The sequence below is a fragment of the Chrysoperla carnea genome, chromosome 1 (assembly GCF_905475395.1).
Source record: "Chrysoperla carnea chromosome 1, inChrCarn1.1, whole genome shotgun sequence".
Taxonomy (NCBI): Eukaryota; Metazoa; Arthropoda; class Insecta; order Neuroptera; family Chrysopidae; genus Chrysoperla; species Chrysoperla carnea.
Genome location: NC_058337.1, coordinates 61,456,455 through 61,472,845, shown reverse-complemented (window position 1 = coordinate 61,472,845; position 16,391 = coordinate 61,456,455). Strand labels below are relative to the sequence as shown.

General features: G+C 27.6%; 1 protein-coding gene across 2 annotated transcripts in view; it reads left to right on the top strand.

Annotated features, from left to right (window-relative positions):
- Positions 1 to 16,391, top strand: part of LOC123301842 (thyroid receptor-interacting protein 6) — a 303,615-nt gene that overhangs the window by 205,986 nt on the left and 81,238 nt on the right. Inside the window, exon 5 of one of the 2 annotated variants that reach the window (XM_044884765.1) lies at positions 9,600 to 10,178. The exons of the other annotated variant lie outside the window; for it this stretch is intronic. The gene's annotated coding sequence lies outside the window, so the exon portion shown is untranslated. Of the gene's footprint in view, positions 1 to 9,599; positions 10,179 to 16,391 lie in introns of those variants that run through there. 2 annotated transcript variants of the gene reach the window in all.

Genomic DNA, 16,391 nt, shown 5'->3' with positions numbered 1-16,391 from the left:
TTGTCACATAGTTTATTTGTTTACATACAATAATTTAATGTTTTTGCAAAATAATATAATCGAATCAAATTATGTTATAACTTCTAAAAATCCCTACCTCAGTTGAATATTATTTAAAAAAAATTTACTAATATCTTCTGATTATCATTGGTTACTGGTTAGCGAATGACAGCCAATGAATAATCAAATTTATCAATTTTTGTCATACCTGTAGCTCCCAAATTAAGGCTCAGATCGAAATTTGGAAAAGAGTTTTTTTGTTGCTCTTGATGAGCTTATTTTGAAAAGTTAGGTTTCTGCAGTTAATAACAGAACACGGTGTATATACATCTGTTATATTTTATCGTTTTAACATTAATTCCCGTTGATGAGTGAGTTTAAAATGTATATTTTCTCATAATTTTTATGTTTTTAGAAAATTTAATTACTTAAGATTTTCAAAATTTTAAATAAATAAATAATAATACGTATACAATTTTATATTTTTAACGTAATTTTACAACGAATAATTTAGCTTATTACTCGACTATATTAAGAAGTATGTTTGTTTGTAAATTTGTTTATTACCTTCGTCTGTAAATTTCTTTATCAACTCCAAACGGCTCGATGGATTTCATCATTTAAGGTATCGTTATATTCGTCTTAAAAATCCAAGTGCCCTAAGATAGGTATTAATCAGTTAATAAAAAAATTCAACCAAAATTATCGAGTAGGATATCCAAATAAGGAAAATTAAAAGGGGATTACATAAAGCTCACAAATTTAATTATTACTTTATGTTTAAAGTTTAAACAAACCATCTTTTGAATAAGGTGTGTTGTTTTTTTATTTTACCTAAAAGAATAAGCTTTTGCTAAAGCAGAGCTAGCTGTGAACTGCCCGCTTCGCTGAGAAACTTCAATTTTAAATACTTATATAACTGTGTTTTAACCTTAACTTCATATGCCATCTCTTACACTTATTTCGTTTAACTTCTAAAATCATCAGTGTTTATCTACTATATTATGCATGAATTATATATATAAAAACTTCCTCTTGAATCACTCTATCTAACAGAAAAAACAGTATCAAAATTCTTTGCGTAGTTTTAAAGATCTTAGCATTCATATGGACATAGGGAGAGACAGCAGGAAGCGACTTTTATACTATGTATTGATTAAACATATAAAAATAATCATCAATCAATCACTACGATATTGGGTTTATTAATAAGGTAATTTTATCGCATTTGTATTAAAATATGGATAGAATGAAGCGTAAAGTGAACATGATGCGAAAACCACAGTTGATTCACATTAATTTTAGTGGGAGTCAAATAGTCAACTCTGAGATGATTTGTGTCCCAAATCCCAATATGTTTTCGCAATAGGCCAACGCAAGATTAACGCTTGAAAAAGTGTGAAAAATTGCGCCATTTTTGTGATATTAAATCTATGGATTATTTTCTGTGGTGATATGTGAACTCGTAAGATTGCCGCCATGAACTTCACAATTTCAATTAACTCAATTATGGCATTTGAAATTATTTTTATGGGTTTAATTTCGATATAAGTTTATTCCCTTAAATAAAACATCCGTAAGTATTCATCGTATAATACCTAGGCACTCGATTCCATGATGTCACTTGAATGACACGCTATTTTCAATGTACATTTTATGTATATTGTAACATTATTGAATCAGACACAGGTTTAGTGAATGTGTAAAATAAAAACATCAACATTTTTTTATGTTGTTTTATTGAGTGGATGGATACGCTAATTAAAAACATTTTAACATTTTAAAAAGAATTTTAATGAAATGTGTTGAATCTGAATGGTTTCATTTCTTTTTGTTTGTTCAACTTCTCGTTATTATTATTATTATTATTGCTCTTCATTCCCGTGTCCCCATTATACCCTTAGTTAATAATGTTATTTACATCATGTTTGAATTAAATCGTTAATAAAAAAGGGCACATATATTTTAATTACATCTATATTTATAACAATAATTAAATGCTATACTACAGTGAAACTCTTTTATGATGTTATATAGTCGTTTATTTCTGAAATCTAGGCGGCAGTACGTATATTCTTCCTAGATCTATGTTTACTAATTAATGAATATAATACAAGTAAAAAGTGTACATTTATACTATGGTGAATACACACATACACCCCTCCATTAAATATAATAATATTATATTTAATTTAATGTTATTTGAACTAATTCGTGAATAATTTCCATTTTTTATCTTTTTTTTAATGATTCAAAATTTATGCTTCCAAATATAAGTTTTTTGTCAAAACAGTAACTCTCTTTCACTGGAAAAAATTTAACAGATTGCCATGTCGACACGCTTCTCCTATGCTACGTGTGTTAAAAATGTCATTTTTAATAGCAATTATCTCATGTTAGGCGTGGTAAATTCAATTCTTTTTAAATTTTAACAGCGTGTGCATTAGCCTTAAGTTGCTTATATTAAAAGTTTTGAAGATTTCTTAATATATTGCTTGCATGGTCCATCTACCGTAATTCAAATTCTAATTTTTTCGCTTTATCTGTAATTTTTCACGGTATTCTCTTGAAGCGAAAAAATTTAAAAAATAAAAATCCTCAAATACAGCTGTAACTCAATTACGGCATTAAAATCTTCTCCATCATATTGAAGGGAAGATTTACGATATAAATTAATCATATTTGAGTTATTAGCTTCTTTAAGTTTGAGTCTTTATAGGTAAATCAGCTTCCCACTCTTAATAACTTTCATGCTTAAATGCAAGCGACCAAACATAGATACTGTCACAGATTTTGATATATAAAAATGTTCAATATTATGAATTTTGATTCTAAACCATATTTTCTTTAAATATGACATTTAGAAAAGTAAGAAAATAATCTTTGGTATGTATGTATGCGCTTAATCAATTGTACTGCGTCAGCCTAGCCTTATAAAAAAATTCTTCTGTAAAACTGGACGACGGATTATAAGTATTTTTGGGACTTTGCAACAACAATTGGGTATTATGCCTTCTTTCCTGTATACTGCTTCCTTTGTTCTGCGTCCTTAAAGATGTTTCAATACCTACAAAAAAATAAAATAAAAATAAAAAATACGTTGACATTTCTGTATTCGCAGATTGATGGTTATATAAAGAGATTTCACTGCATATTTATAGGGTTTGATTAAAAAAAGAATAAAATAACTATTAAATTAAATTAAACTTTTTTTCTCTTAATTGGGGAAAAACACTTTGATTTTTGTTTTTAATTATTTTATTTACATGTGAAAGTTAAAAAGTTTATAAATAGGTTTGTTTTCAATGAAGGAATACTACAGTGGCGTACATTTTTTTTTTTTTTTGTATATGTTATGATGATGGCAATTTATTTAAAATTTATGTTTTCGTATCGAAGAAAAGTAAATTGTTTCTGAATGGAGAAATGGCCTTCAAATAATTTTCTCCAATCGTAAAATTGAATTTGAAAAAGAAGCTATGTCCTGGTACCAAAAACAGCTGATAATTGCAAGTAGAAATTGGTTGGAAATGCTGGAAACATGGATATTATATAATTGTAATTTTAGTAAAAAATTACAACCTTTTATTGCACTACAAAATAAAAAATAAGTTTGCTCATAAGTGAACTCATACATGACTATTAATAAAAGCGTTAAGGCGCTTAGCCTTTGAGCACCACATTCAATATAAAAATATAAAAAAAGGCTCTCAAGATCTAAAGTTTCTGTTTATATATATATTTCTGGTTATACAATCTCGTACAATTAATCCGAATGATGGATATGCTACAACAGGTAATTTAATGATTATTTTTTAAAAAATATGACCTTCATTTAATTAAACTTGTTAAAGGTATTCAACAATACGTATATGTGTGTTATAAAAATCAATTAAAAAATTTATGTTTATTTAATGCAAATTTAGATTGAAAAATGTGTGTAATAATAATTTTTAATGAACAAGAATTTTCTTTCTTTATAAAAAATATTAAATAAAGGTTACCACTGCGTATAATTAGGTCATAAAACATTATGATGTAATCATTTAATAATTATTTGTTACTGTAATTGAAACAATTACAGAATGGTTATCAAAAATTTGATACTTTTATTTTAATTCTATTAATTTGGTCATTTTTATTTTAATATCTGTTAGGGGTTATTTTTGCGTCTAAAATCATTTAACTATGAGGCTGGTATTCCTTATGTTCCGCAGCACCCTCCCCCCACCATTCTTTGTTTTAACCCAACCAAGGCGAAACCAAATAGGCATTGTATATCTATACCTGTGATAAACCAACTATTTGGTTTGCAAGTTCAAAGGTTGCGAAAGTAGTAAAATAAAATTATTATGTAAGCCCGAGTGATTAAAAAAACGTAAAATGTACAATAACATTAAAATGTTCCATTAGAAAATCTTGAATAATAAAAAATACTGGAGAATATTTTTGGCCTTCTACAACAACGGATTTTAATTAGAGACTAATTATTGGGGATTTTTGTATTCCAATACATTTCATGATGGTTTTCAAGTTGTACATATTTGGCCTTTAACTTTCACCTTTTTTATTTAACACGCTTTTATTAGCTTCTTATGTATGTTAGTATGTTAGTATATAACTGAAACTTTGAACATGATTTTCACCCCCTTCAAATCGTCGGATTAACGACGGAAATTTGACATATTCATCAAGAACGGATTACAATACAATAATTTTATAAGTATATTTGATTATCCTGATCAAGTATCTAATTGTCTAACAAACTAAAAAATCCAAAATAAGTAATAGTTTGAAAAAACTAAAAAACACTTGAACTGAAAGGCAGAAAACAACTTTATCGTAAAAAAGCGTGGAGTGCTTATTAAGATATTTTATAATAACTTTACTTTTACCAATATCTGCCTATAAAATATTTACAATAATTGAATTAATGTCTTACACTCGGCCGACTAACTTTCTAAATTTTTTGATATTTTGTATGGCAGTAAATATTTTCCTTGGCTCATTATTTTCTTTATTCCGTTTATAACTACTATTTTTGATACACTTATTTTTTATGGCACGTTATTCCCTATATTGAGAGAATTTATTTGAACCAAGTGGTATGTGAAATATAATATGTAATTGAACATATCAACTCAAAATATATTCGTTTGCAGTGACTTGATTAAAATGATTTTAGTATTATTTGGCTCTATTACTGTTTCGATTCTATTTATGGATAGATATTTTATGTATATACACAAATCGATATCGTTATGTAACGATTTTATACATAACATATATTTACAAGGAGTTTAAAATATTGGATATTATATTAATATTATATTATTAAAACTACTAAAAAAAAAATTAAATCTACGCAACTTTTTTTTAGTGAAATTTCTTTCTATGCCCATGTAAACAGAGGAAACTGCTGTTCAGAAACGTATAATTTTATAATAAATTGTAGTTAGAAAACACGCTTAATTGCACTAAAAAATGACTTAAGGATAATAATTTTAATTTATTGAATACATTCTGCCCTTTTGAATACTCAAAATAGAGACAGTTCTAAATGCAGAATGCAAAATTTTACGCGGTTGTAGGTGTTACATAACGCAGGCGGGTTAAGTTAATGTTCGTTACTTTTAAAATATGTTAATTGGGTGAATGTTTTTTTATTGCGTTGTTCGTTTTTATTAGAACGATGCGCATTCGATTTCTGTCGAATTTGATTTTAAATTTATGGAAAAAAGTTACTTAACAAAACTTGTTTATATAGAGGGTGTTTCAAATATCTATTTATTCCTATCTTAACAGTTTCGAACATGAGCTATTTCTTACCTCTTCTGCGATATGTTACATCTTTAGCCACATAAAATGTTTTTTCTGTTAAAATCGTCCGAATCTAATTTATCACTCAATTTATTTATAGTTCTTTTAACTTGCTTACTTTACTAGTTTTACACAACTTGGATTGAAATTTGATAAAATATCGGAAGTAAGTCCTTTTTGTAAATGCAAGGAATATCGATCTATCAAAGATTTAAGGAAAATCAGTCTGGAAAAGTGCCTATTATGTTTTATACCTTACGAATATTGATGAAACTTTCAGTATGTTTATAATAATTGCATATATTATACCATTTCATTAATATTTGGTTGTCCATCGATCGTTCGACTTCGTCGATGTTCCAATTATTGGTCTATATCAATAATGAACGAATATAAATTAATCTTGTTATTAGTAATCAGTTGTATATTTCATTAATTATAGTACTAATAATCATCATGATAATTACAAAAATCATTAAATTATCATGCAGTGTGATATGCCAGTTTGTATTATTTATAGGTGCTTTAACATAGGGAGATATTTAAACACGGAATTTTTATTTTAGCGAACGCATATTTTATAGATTGTTGTATTTGGTGTTGACACACATACTCGAAGCAAAGAAAACTAAAAGAAAAGCATTATGATAATTACATTTTCTTCACAAGAATCACACTCCGAGAAAAAGATAATTTATCAATAAAAAATTATTTTTAAAGATGAAATATCAAAATTTGAGCCTGTTGTGCAGTGAAAACAGTCTGTGCTTCTATTCCACATTTTGTTAGAAACATTTTTTTTTTATTCGAATAATTTTTCATTCAACTTGAACAAAAATGCTCTAAATAGAAGAGCAAACCGCATTATTGGAAATTATTTTTCAAAGAGTGGCTAGTTCCCGCGAAAACAATTTTATGAAATAATAATTTTGATACGAAAAAACAATTTTAAGTAATTTTTCAGTCCGGCTTTGAATAAAAAATATTATCTTTTTGGTCTGCGGGTTTATTGGTTTTTTGATTAACCCTGCGACTACGTTCATTCACTGATCCTCATATAATCTGAGTGAAACTAAAAAACCTTAGATAATATTCTGTTCACGCTAATCATCTATTCCTAATTATGTTAATGTGAGGTTCACGCTAAACATGTAATAGTGTCCCAATAATCTCACCCTTTTTTTTAGGATATAATAATTTTTATTTATATTTTTTAAAGCTATTATTTTCTTTTGTTTTTTATCACTTTTGTTTCTTTGCAAAAAGCCAACTTTTACTATCTCAGGACAGTGAGAGTATGTATACTTTACGTAGCTATACTGAACTCTGACTACTGCATGTTGATTAAATTTGAACACTTTTCGGTTTTAATGAAATTCCACTGCAAAGACGAGTTGAAGTGGAATTTACCTAGGGAAAGTCATCTACCTTTTACTAAAGAATCAACTTTTACTGTAACATATACACCCAAATATAAATCTTAACTCTCTCTTGCTGGGTCTCATATCAATTTGAACGGATTCTAAATTTTTATTGTTTATATATAGAATACATTTTATTTATAACAAGCGCGGCATATTTAGAGAGGTATATTACTATGATTTAAATACCACTCACTTTAAGTTATTTTATTTTACAGCATATATATAGATACTTACTTAAGTTATGATCTATTAATTAGTTTACAACGCAAAGCAACGCTTATTCGCTCCGAGCGTGAATTTCGTTTCCATGACAACGATACACTACTTTAATTATAGAATTAATGGATGCATATATAATTGTGTGGATTGCATTGAAAACTTACATTTAAAATTTAATATTCTTGTTTCACAAATTTAAATAAATAATTACGATAATTAACATTTGAAAAATAATATTTGTACAATTTGATTTCTTATTTTCACAATTTTTAATGCATTAAGTTTAATTAATTAGTGTTTTTCAATCATTTTAATTTGACAGTTTCTATATCATTAACATGTAAATAATTGCAAATTAGTCATAACAGCCCACTTTATCTCCAAAATTTTTCACTTAAAGCGCTGGCATCGATTTTATTATCCCTACCATGACTACGCACACAACGAATAAGGAGCATATCTGTAGATATTTAATAGAGATATTTATTTGAGTACTGAAATAATAAATAATATAATATGATTTTAAAAAGATATTTTACATTTTAATATATGTTGTACGTTCTTTGTACTTTATGTACTGTAAAATAGCAAACACGCGTATTTATATACAGTGTGGGTCAGAGCTTTATCGTGGAAAGATATTGAAATTTTACTTCACATTCTTCTACCTTTCGCCACTAACTGCAATCTGTTAAAATCTTAATCAGAGAATTTTGTTTTGGGTAAAGTTAACATTTTTCTCTTTTAATGAAAAAAAACCAAACAAAGTATCAGCATTTAATGTCAAAAAGTAACAAAAAAAATTTTTCTCTTGAATCGCCTATTTACTTTTATGCCGTTTAATATTATCCTTATAGTCCGACTCGCAAAGTCATTGATTGACTTTCAAGATTTACACTATTTTTATATTATTTTTCTATTCATTTACGACATTTCAACACGATAAATATAACCAATTCAATTTTAATCGCTTTCATCATTTTTTTATATAATATTATTATTATTTCTTTCGGAATAGAGTATTACCATCAAAATGTATCTTTTGAAATATACAATCTTTCTATCTCAACAAAAGGTTTGAAAGTAATTTTCAAATGCAAGATTTGAAACGAAAAAGAGACACGTTAATATAAAATGTCAGTTGGAAAAAATATTTCGATTAGTTATATTCATCTCTGTTAGATGAACTTTATATTTGACTTGTACTGGAATGTCTTTCCAAATCAATTTTAAAAATAAACTAAAAAATTTTACAATAAATTGTGTGCGAATTGGAGTATTTTGTCGGGGGAAATGAGATGACAAGCGGTTTTACATTAGATCTTTCACCTCCGTAAATAAGTTTATGTTTTAGTTGTACAGTACATTTAACATGTACAACATTTCTTTAATGCATTCATCCGAGGAGCAAACTGATTCTGATATTTTGTTCTCACTATGAAATGTTAGGTTTTAGTAAAATATGTGTGCAAAAAAACATTTTTATAGCATTGTAAAATTCTATTTTTGTTTTAAGTATCTGCAATTTTTTTTAAATATACTGTCAATATTCAAATACCATCGACGAGTGAGAAACAAAAATAAGGAACAATTAAATGCGTTAATTTAAGTTTTATACATCAAAATCTAGGTAAAACTCAAATATAGTAGCTGCGTAAGCTAAGCGAATTCTCTCAGGGATTGAAAACACAATTTTCTTAAAATCGAATATTGCACTTTTTTGCTTAAAACTGATCAAAAAATACAAAAATATTTTTTATTTTGAAAAGATTCAAAATAAAAAATATTCTGGGTACTTAATTAAAAACATTTTCCAATTATAATAAAATAAATTTCAAGAAGTATTCTTTTACTAAATTATCGGAAATGTGGAAAATCAGTAAATTGTAAATCTTCCGTTCGACAATTATAATAAGCTAATACATATATTTTAAATTCTAGCGATTGATCAATAATATTAATAATTACTAATTTAAAGTTATAAAACTTTGTAGACGAAACTTTAACGATAAGAAAACGTAGTTAAAAAATTAAAAACGTATTACAATTTATTTTTCTTTGTTATTTTTTTAAATTTATTTTTTATTTTTTTATAAATAATTTACTAACGGTTTCCAAATTTTTCAACTTTTTTAGAATCAAATGAAACAAACGCACGTGCTAGAAGAATCTGCTTACAAAATTGAGAAAATTGAAATTGATTGCTGTACACACGAAAAAATTGCAAATGACTCCTGCTATGTAAACAAAAGAAAAGAAAAATGTTTTTGATGACCAATTAAAAAATTGTTAAAGTTTGTATTAATAGGGTTAAAGGGTACAAACAGGATTGGGAGCGTTAAATTCCAATCGTAAATTATTATCCTATTTTATACAATATGTAAAAACTAAATTTTTTTAAGTTTAAAAACTAAAAGATTTATAAGTTCGTTATATTTTATAAAAAAAAAGTGTTGGGCTTAAATGAAACTTCACTGTCAAATGTATATATACATATTATAAGTTTTGTACGTAGCTTAATATTTTGGCGTCAGTTTTACATGATCTATATGGTGCGCAAAAAAAAAAAACTTAAGGTCATGTTTTGTACACTTAAAAACTGTTAAAGTTATAAATTAGATAAGGCTGTTTGGATACTTAAAAATGACGTTAAACAATGCAAATATCCATTTTAATAGGATGGAGTAACTTATAATTTCATTAAATTCCTCTATTTACCGGTTTAAATAATTTTTAATAAGGGTTGTCTTATTTTAAAATATCATTTTTAAATTAAGGTGGTTTGTGTAATAAAGCTTTCTTAAAAGATTTCAAAATTAAAAAACTACTATTTGTTTTATTTTTTGTTAAAAATTATTTCATAAAATTTTTGTAATTCTATTTGTTAATTTAAAAATGATTGAAAAAGCTGATCTGTTTAATTAAAAAATATATTGAAAAAGCTCAATCTTTTAAATTAGTAAATGAAGTTAATAATTGAAATAAATTTTGTATCCTTTAAAAACCTTGTATTATTGTTTTTAAATTACCAAAAGAATGAAGATGGTGCGGCTTTAAGTGATTACTTGTCGCAGTGAAAAATTACGGTGTAACTGGTTAAAATGTACATTGCATCTTGAAGATCCTTAACCATTTCAGATACTTTATTGCAATTAACCACCTCCGAGGACGTCCATTCATAAATTATATAAATAGCAACGTGGAGGATTCAGAACAAATGTGATCGCATATCGACACAAGAGAATTGCAAATTTAGTTTTTTACTTTTTAAAGTTGTGCTTTCAAAAAAAAAGTGAAGAAGCGAGGGTCTTGTTGTAACAATTTTTAGAAAAATTAAAATATCTTGAGGTGTATTGATTAAATTACCACGAATTCAACATTGATTGATACTTTAAGGATTCTTCTATTTAGTCAAATAGAAAAAATATCAAAACTAGCGGTAACTCTTTCACAATTACATTTTTATTTAAAAAAGGGCGGTGTTACAACTTAGCCCGTACTTGAGGTTTGATGTAACATTTATTGGTGCTCCTCGCTCTTGCGCTTATTTTTGTTTTAAATTTCGTTTATCTAATGCAAATTCTCTATAAGAAAATTCTCATTTCAATTCGAATAGAATAGAGGTGAGAGTATATATCCATTGTATTTGAGATAAACCGGATTTTTTTTTTTGGAATATGGGAAAAAATTTAAACTGCTTATCGTATAACAATTAACAAATTTCTTGAAAAGCCAAATATTTTGAAACTCGACATATTTTTAAATTTGAGTTATTTAATGTAATAAAATCACGTTACACCAAAACGTAATATGTCGAGTTTGATGTATAACATTCCATATATCTCACATGTAGCCATACAACTGATCTGAATACGTTCGTCTACGCAAGCGACATATCATTTGAGCTACATGAACCTGCACAATTTTCGATACAAGAGAATAAAAGTTGTACTACTTTAACTCCTGTGGGTATATGAAATTCGACCAAGGTTGCAATGAGTTAAGCCAAAAGATTACGAATATTTCTTAACTTTTTATACTCATCTCTTTTGAATTATATAACACTTAAAACAATTAAAGAGTCAATTTTATTTTTTAGTGATTATTAGCAAAAGTACATAATAGTTTGAAAGAATTACAGAAACTATAGAAAACTACGATCATTTTAGGCAATGTATAATATAATGGTTGATACATTTTTAATTCAAATTCATTACTTTTATTGACTTGAATCTAAAGTGAAGGAGATTTTCAAAACATCAAGATATATACAGCCAAGGTACACAACAAAAAAGGCACAAATCTCGATAAAAGCAAAGGAAAATATTTCGAATAATATTGTTTATGGACAAGTCCTTACAAACACATGTTTATCATTTTTTAAATTAATCTACTACCCTATTAAAATTTTCAAATAATTAGAAGTACCAAGTAATTTAACTTATTAGAGACATGTTTTAATTAACACCTTGTATATAATTGGTTGCAACAATATTGTATAAAATACTTGTATATATAAAATAATAAACAACAAATATAAATAAAAACATATGTAGTTATTTCTTATCCTTATTTATAATATGTTAAATATATTTGGATGTCATCTTTGTTTAAAATGTTCTTAAAGATACAACTAAAACTGTATGAATGAATGTTGGTTGACTTGACTTGTTGTTCACTTCTAATTAGTTCAGACATTTTGCTCATAAATTTTTCTCTTGTAAGCCAATTATTTATATATCTATAGAGAGAAGTTTGTTGGTGTTTTAGGGGATACGGACAGGCAAAGTAGAGTTGTCGAATCAACGAAATGATTATTGCATACGAGAAAGTAAACTTTTTAAAAATCTCAACATTCGTATATTAATCATGAACTAAGCTTGAAAATCCGAGATAAGGAAGTACATAAGTCGATAGACAGTTATAAAAGATACTTTTTTTAACTACCTAATACAGGAAGCTAACGTAATGGGTCCGATTTTTGAAATAGAAATTTTAAACATATCTTTACCTTTCATGATCAGGAAGAGGCTTTAACATCAACTTGGAAAAGAAGTACGTGTGTGGGTGTTGAATGACCCCTTTGTGGTAATTTTTTTCATCATCCATATCGCGCAACAAAAAGTGACATCGACTTCGTTGAGGTGTCGATCGAAGTCACGTATGGTGGAAGCGCAAATAAAAACATGGTATAGTGCGTTCCAAAAAAATTCGATACTCTATATATCAGATATATTTGGTAGCCCTCACTATACACATTCAAATAGGTGTATTTTTCAACCACCAATATCTGATAATAGGTGTATTTTTCAACCACCAATATCTGATATATTTAGTAATAGATAGTGTCGCCTTGTCATTAAATTATTAGAGAAATTATTCTCTTTTATATTTACTTTGTACATACTTGCCTTGTTTTTTAATTTCCAATAAGTTTTTAAGCCTAATAACATAATAACTGTGTTTTAAATCAAGACACTAGTCGGAGATCGACAGACGAGCCATGCTTCTTTGAAAAGAAAAGATTTACCATTAATGCACAAAGAGCGGAGTTACAAAATGATACTGCCCAGTCGATGTAAACACTAGAACCTACATAGCCATTTTCTAGAGTAAGAAAACTTTTCATAAAATATTTTGCTGTTTACTTACCCACGATTAAACAATTTTGAAAATATATTATTAAGCTATAAAGAAGAAGCAGAAGTAGAAATGTTCTAAGAGACATTGTTCCAGAATACAGGTAAGTTGTGGGTGTGTGGGAAAACAGTCGCAGAATCAAATTAACAAAAGAAAACACTCTTATATAACTGAATATAAGCTTAAGTAGATAGGTAGGTTGATGGTAAAATTAAACAAGATATGCTCTTGCGCAAGTAGGGAAGGGAGGAGGCATTCTCTAATGTTCGGTTATCTTTCTCGCACAGTACCCAGTAACTGCCATATTGATTATTTGTTTACGTTGGAGCAGTCAAATTGGTCAATGTTTTGTTTACATATTTGCAATGACGAGTTGTCCATAAAAAATTGACAAACCCTGGGCGGTTTTTTCATTACTAAAATTACGAAAAATTTTTTTCAACAGGAAGTTTTTACAACATTTTAATCAGGAAGCGGGAACCGGCTAAGATGGCGTGTGTTGGGTACGTGCGCGAACTGAACCAAAACTCGTCCTCCATCGAACATACTAATTCTACCATTCTACCTCTATATGTGCCTCCCTCATGCCATGTACACCGGCCATCACAACTGTCAATTTAATTAAGTTTTCTTGTGGCGGCGGTAATCAACCCTAGGCCCACCGCGTATAATTTGGTTACACTTGTACCAATCGAGCCACGTAATTTGTTAATTGCATAGAACAGTAGGTTATTTCCCTATGTTTGAAACCTTCACTCAAAAAAATGCGTGTTTGAGGTATGATACTTAGAAAACTGTAATTTTGGTTTATAAAACTTGCTACATGCCTCTCGAATTAAATAAAATAATTTTTTCTCGACATGAATGAAAACGCTGTGCTTAGACAAAAGAGGAGAAATACCTATAATTAGTACTTTAAGCATAATTAAGTCTTGATAATAATTTTCGCTGTATTTAACAAATAAATCATTATCTGGTCCATTTTAGAATTTTTTCGTAATGATTTAAGTTTTCATTTGCATTCAACCTAAAATCACTTTAAAATTAATTACGACCAATATATGACTTTTACGATGTGTTAGACATATATAATAATCTCAACCATAATAAATGTTCTTATGAACGATGTCAAAAAAAAAAAACTTTATATTATGTTGTGTAGTTTGTTACCTTACTTTATATACACAGCAATCATATCCAATTAGGGACCTCTAAGTTTCATTACACAATAATGAAGAGTTCTGTTGTCCCAGTGGACTAATGAGAACCATATATACGTATATATGCTAGCATAACATATGTATTATATGTATATGTTTTTAAACATTATTATTCTCCTGTCTGAATGCAATTATGAACCTACAACTTTGGTTTGATAAACAGCTCACAAAATATTATAATAATAAGTACGAACAACCAACACCGGCCACAAATAAAATATGTAGTGCAACAGCAGCAGCAACAACAAACGGTGAAGATTACGTTTACAATCTTCTTCGTCTTCAACATACAAAACATATGTAGGTATGAGTTGATTTAAATCTATTGACAAAAAATGTATTTCGTATTACTTTGTTCTAGTTGTGATATCCTTAATTTACCTTACACATTTTAATAGGTCTGAAAATTTGACTCCCAGACAAAAAATAAGGTAAATTTATTAGAATGACATTCTGTTATTATTATTATTATTATTTTTTTTTTGTTTAAAGCAAGATAACTATGTAATTCGGGGTTTCACATGGGGTTTCGTTTTTGGTATCAATAAAATATAGTGCAATAAATCATGAAATTAATAAATCTATCAGGGATTTTTTAAATGCTCGCCGACACAAAATTTCGTCACAAGAAAATTATCAAAAAAATTAGTCCTGTCTGAACCTTATACAACTCAATCGAAGGCTTTCAACTTTTTAAATGTAGAAACCATTCGAAAACTGAGTCTTTTGTGAAGCTCTTTCTTGCTTTTTTCTAACGATCTTTTTTTGAGAAGTTGATGTTTAAAATTGCATGCATGAACAAAAAAAATTTTTTTAATTTGAGAAGCTGTTTTTTGAAATTGCATGAATGACCGGTCATTGTCAATGGTAATGACTATTGATTCACCTTTTAAAACCATAAAAATAAGAATACATTTTTCCATCCTTTCCACCTTCGGTGCAAAACAATAGCGATAATAAATTGAGTTAAGTTTTTAAAAAGTTGAAAGTGCATGCTTTCGAGTGAGATGTATGCGATCAAAATGGGATCTTTTTTTGCGGAAATACAGAAATTTGATTTTAGATGATTATTTCTTAGATGATTTCAACATTTTTGAATTACGACGAACATTTATGTTGAATTGTGCAGTTGTTTTAGCGTTTTAGAGTGTTCATCCTACTAAGTGAGTGTAATCGATTCAAAAGTTCACCTCATTTGCTGAACCAAAACAACTCAATCATTGAATAAAATTTGTAAGTTCCTTATAGTTTACTTTTTTTTCTGTTGGCAACCGTTTCCAGTTTATTAAGGCGCTCAACAGCACATATGTGTTTGTTTTACATACGAGAGTCTCTATTATATTCCATTCCACACAACATCCAACACGCTTTAATGGATGAATTTATATGATACGTAATGTATATAAATATATGTCTGTATAATATATACCGTAGAATGTAATCTTTACGATTTCATCTTGGTCTATTTTAAACATTAATTATATTCTTACATTGTGTATGTGCTTCTAATTAAATTAATTAATACAAAGATGGAGACATGTAAACGGTTGTTATTCTCAAAAATATACACAAAAAACACATTGTTTCAGGAAAATAATTAGTTGAGTTCAAAATAAAATCTTCTTTAATTTCATTTAGTATATTTACATTTTTTAGACTAAAAAGACCATTTCATAAATAATATGCGATATAAGATTTCTGGGTAGAGTTATCAATCTTGGAAGGCTGAAAGTTCTAGCCAAACATTTACGAATTTACATAAATTGGCTAGTATGGAATTTTGTATATAGCAAAAAGTTTTGTGACTAAGGTATGTTTCAAAATTCGTTTTACAATTTGGGCCACTCCCTGTTAGCTTATTGTAAAATATAAAATATGAATTTAAGAAAACTACACTTTTTTCTTCCTTTCTCGACTTTTTATGGCTGCATCGAACAAATTATATATTATAAATCAATTGATATTCGTTTGTCTCGCTAAAATTATAAAACGACTTGATCTATTTTGATTAATTTTAATACAGAGATCTCTTAAAAATAACAGCAAACTCAAAAGAACAGCGAAAAAA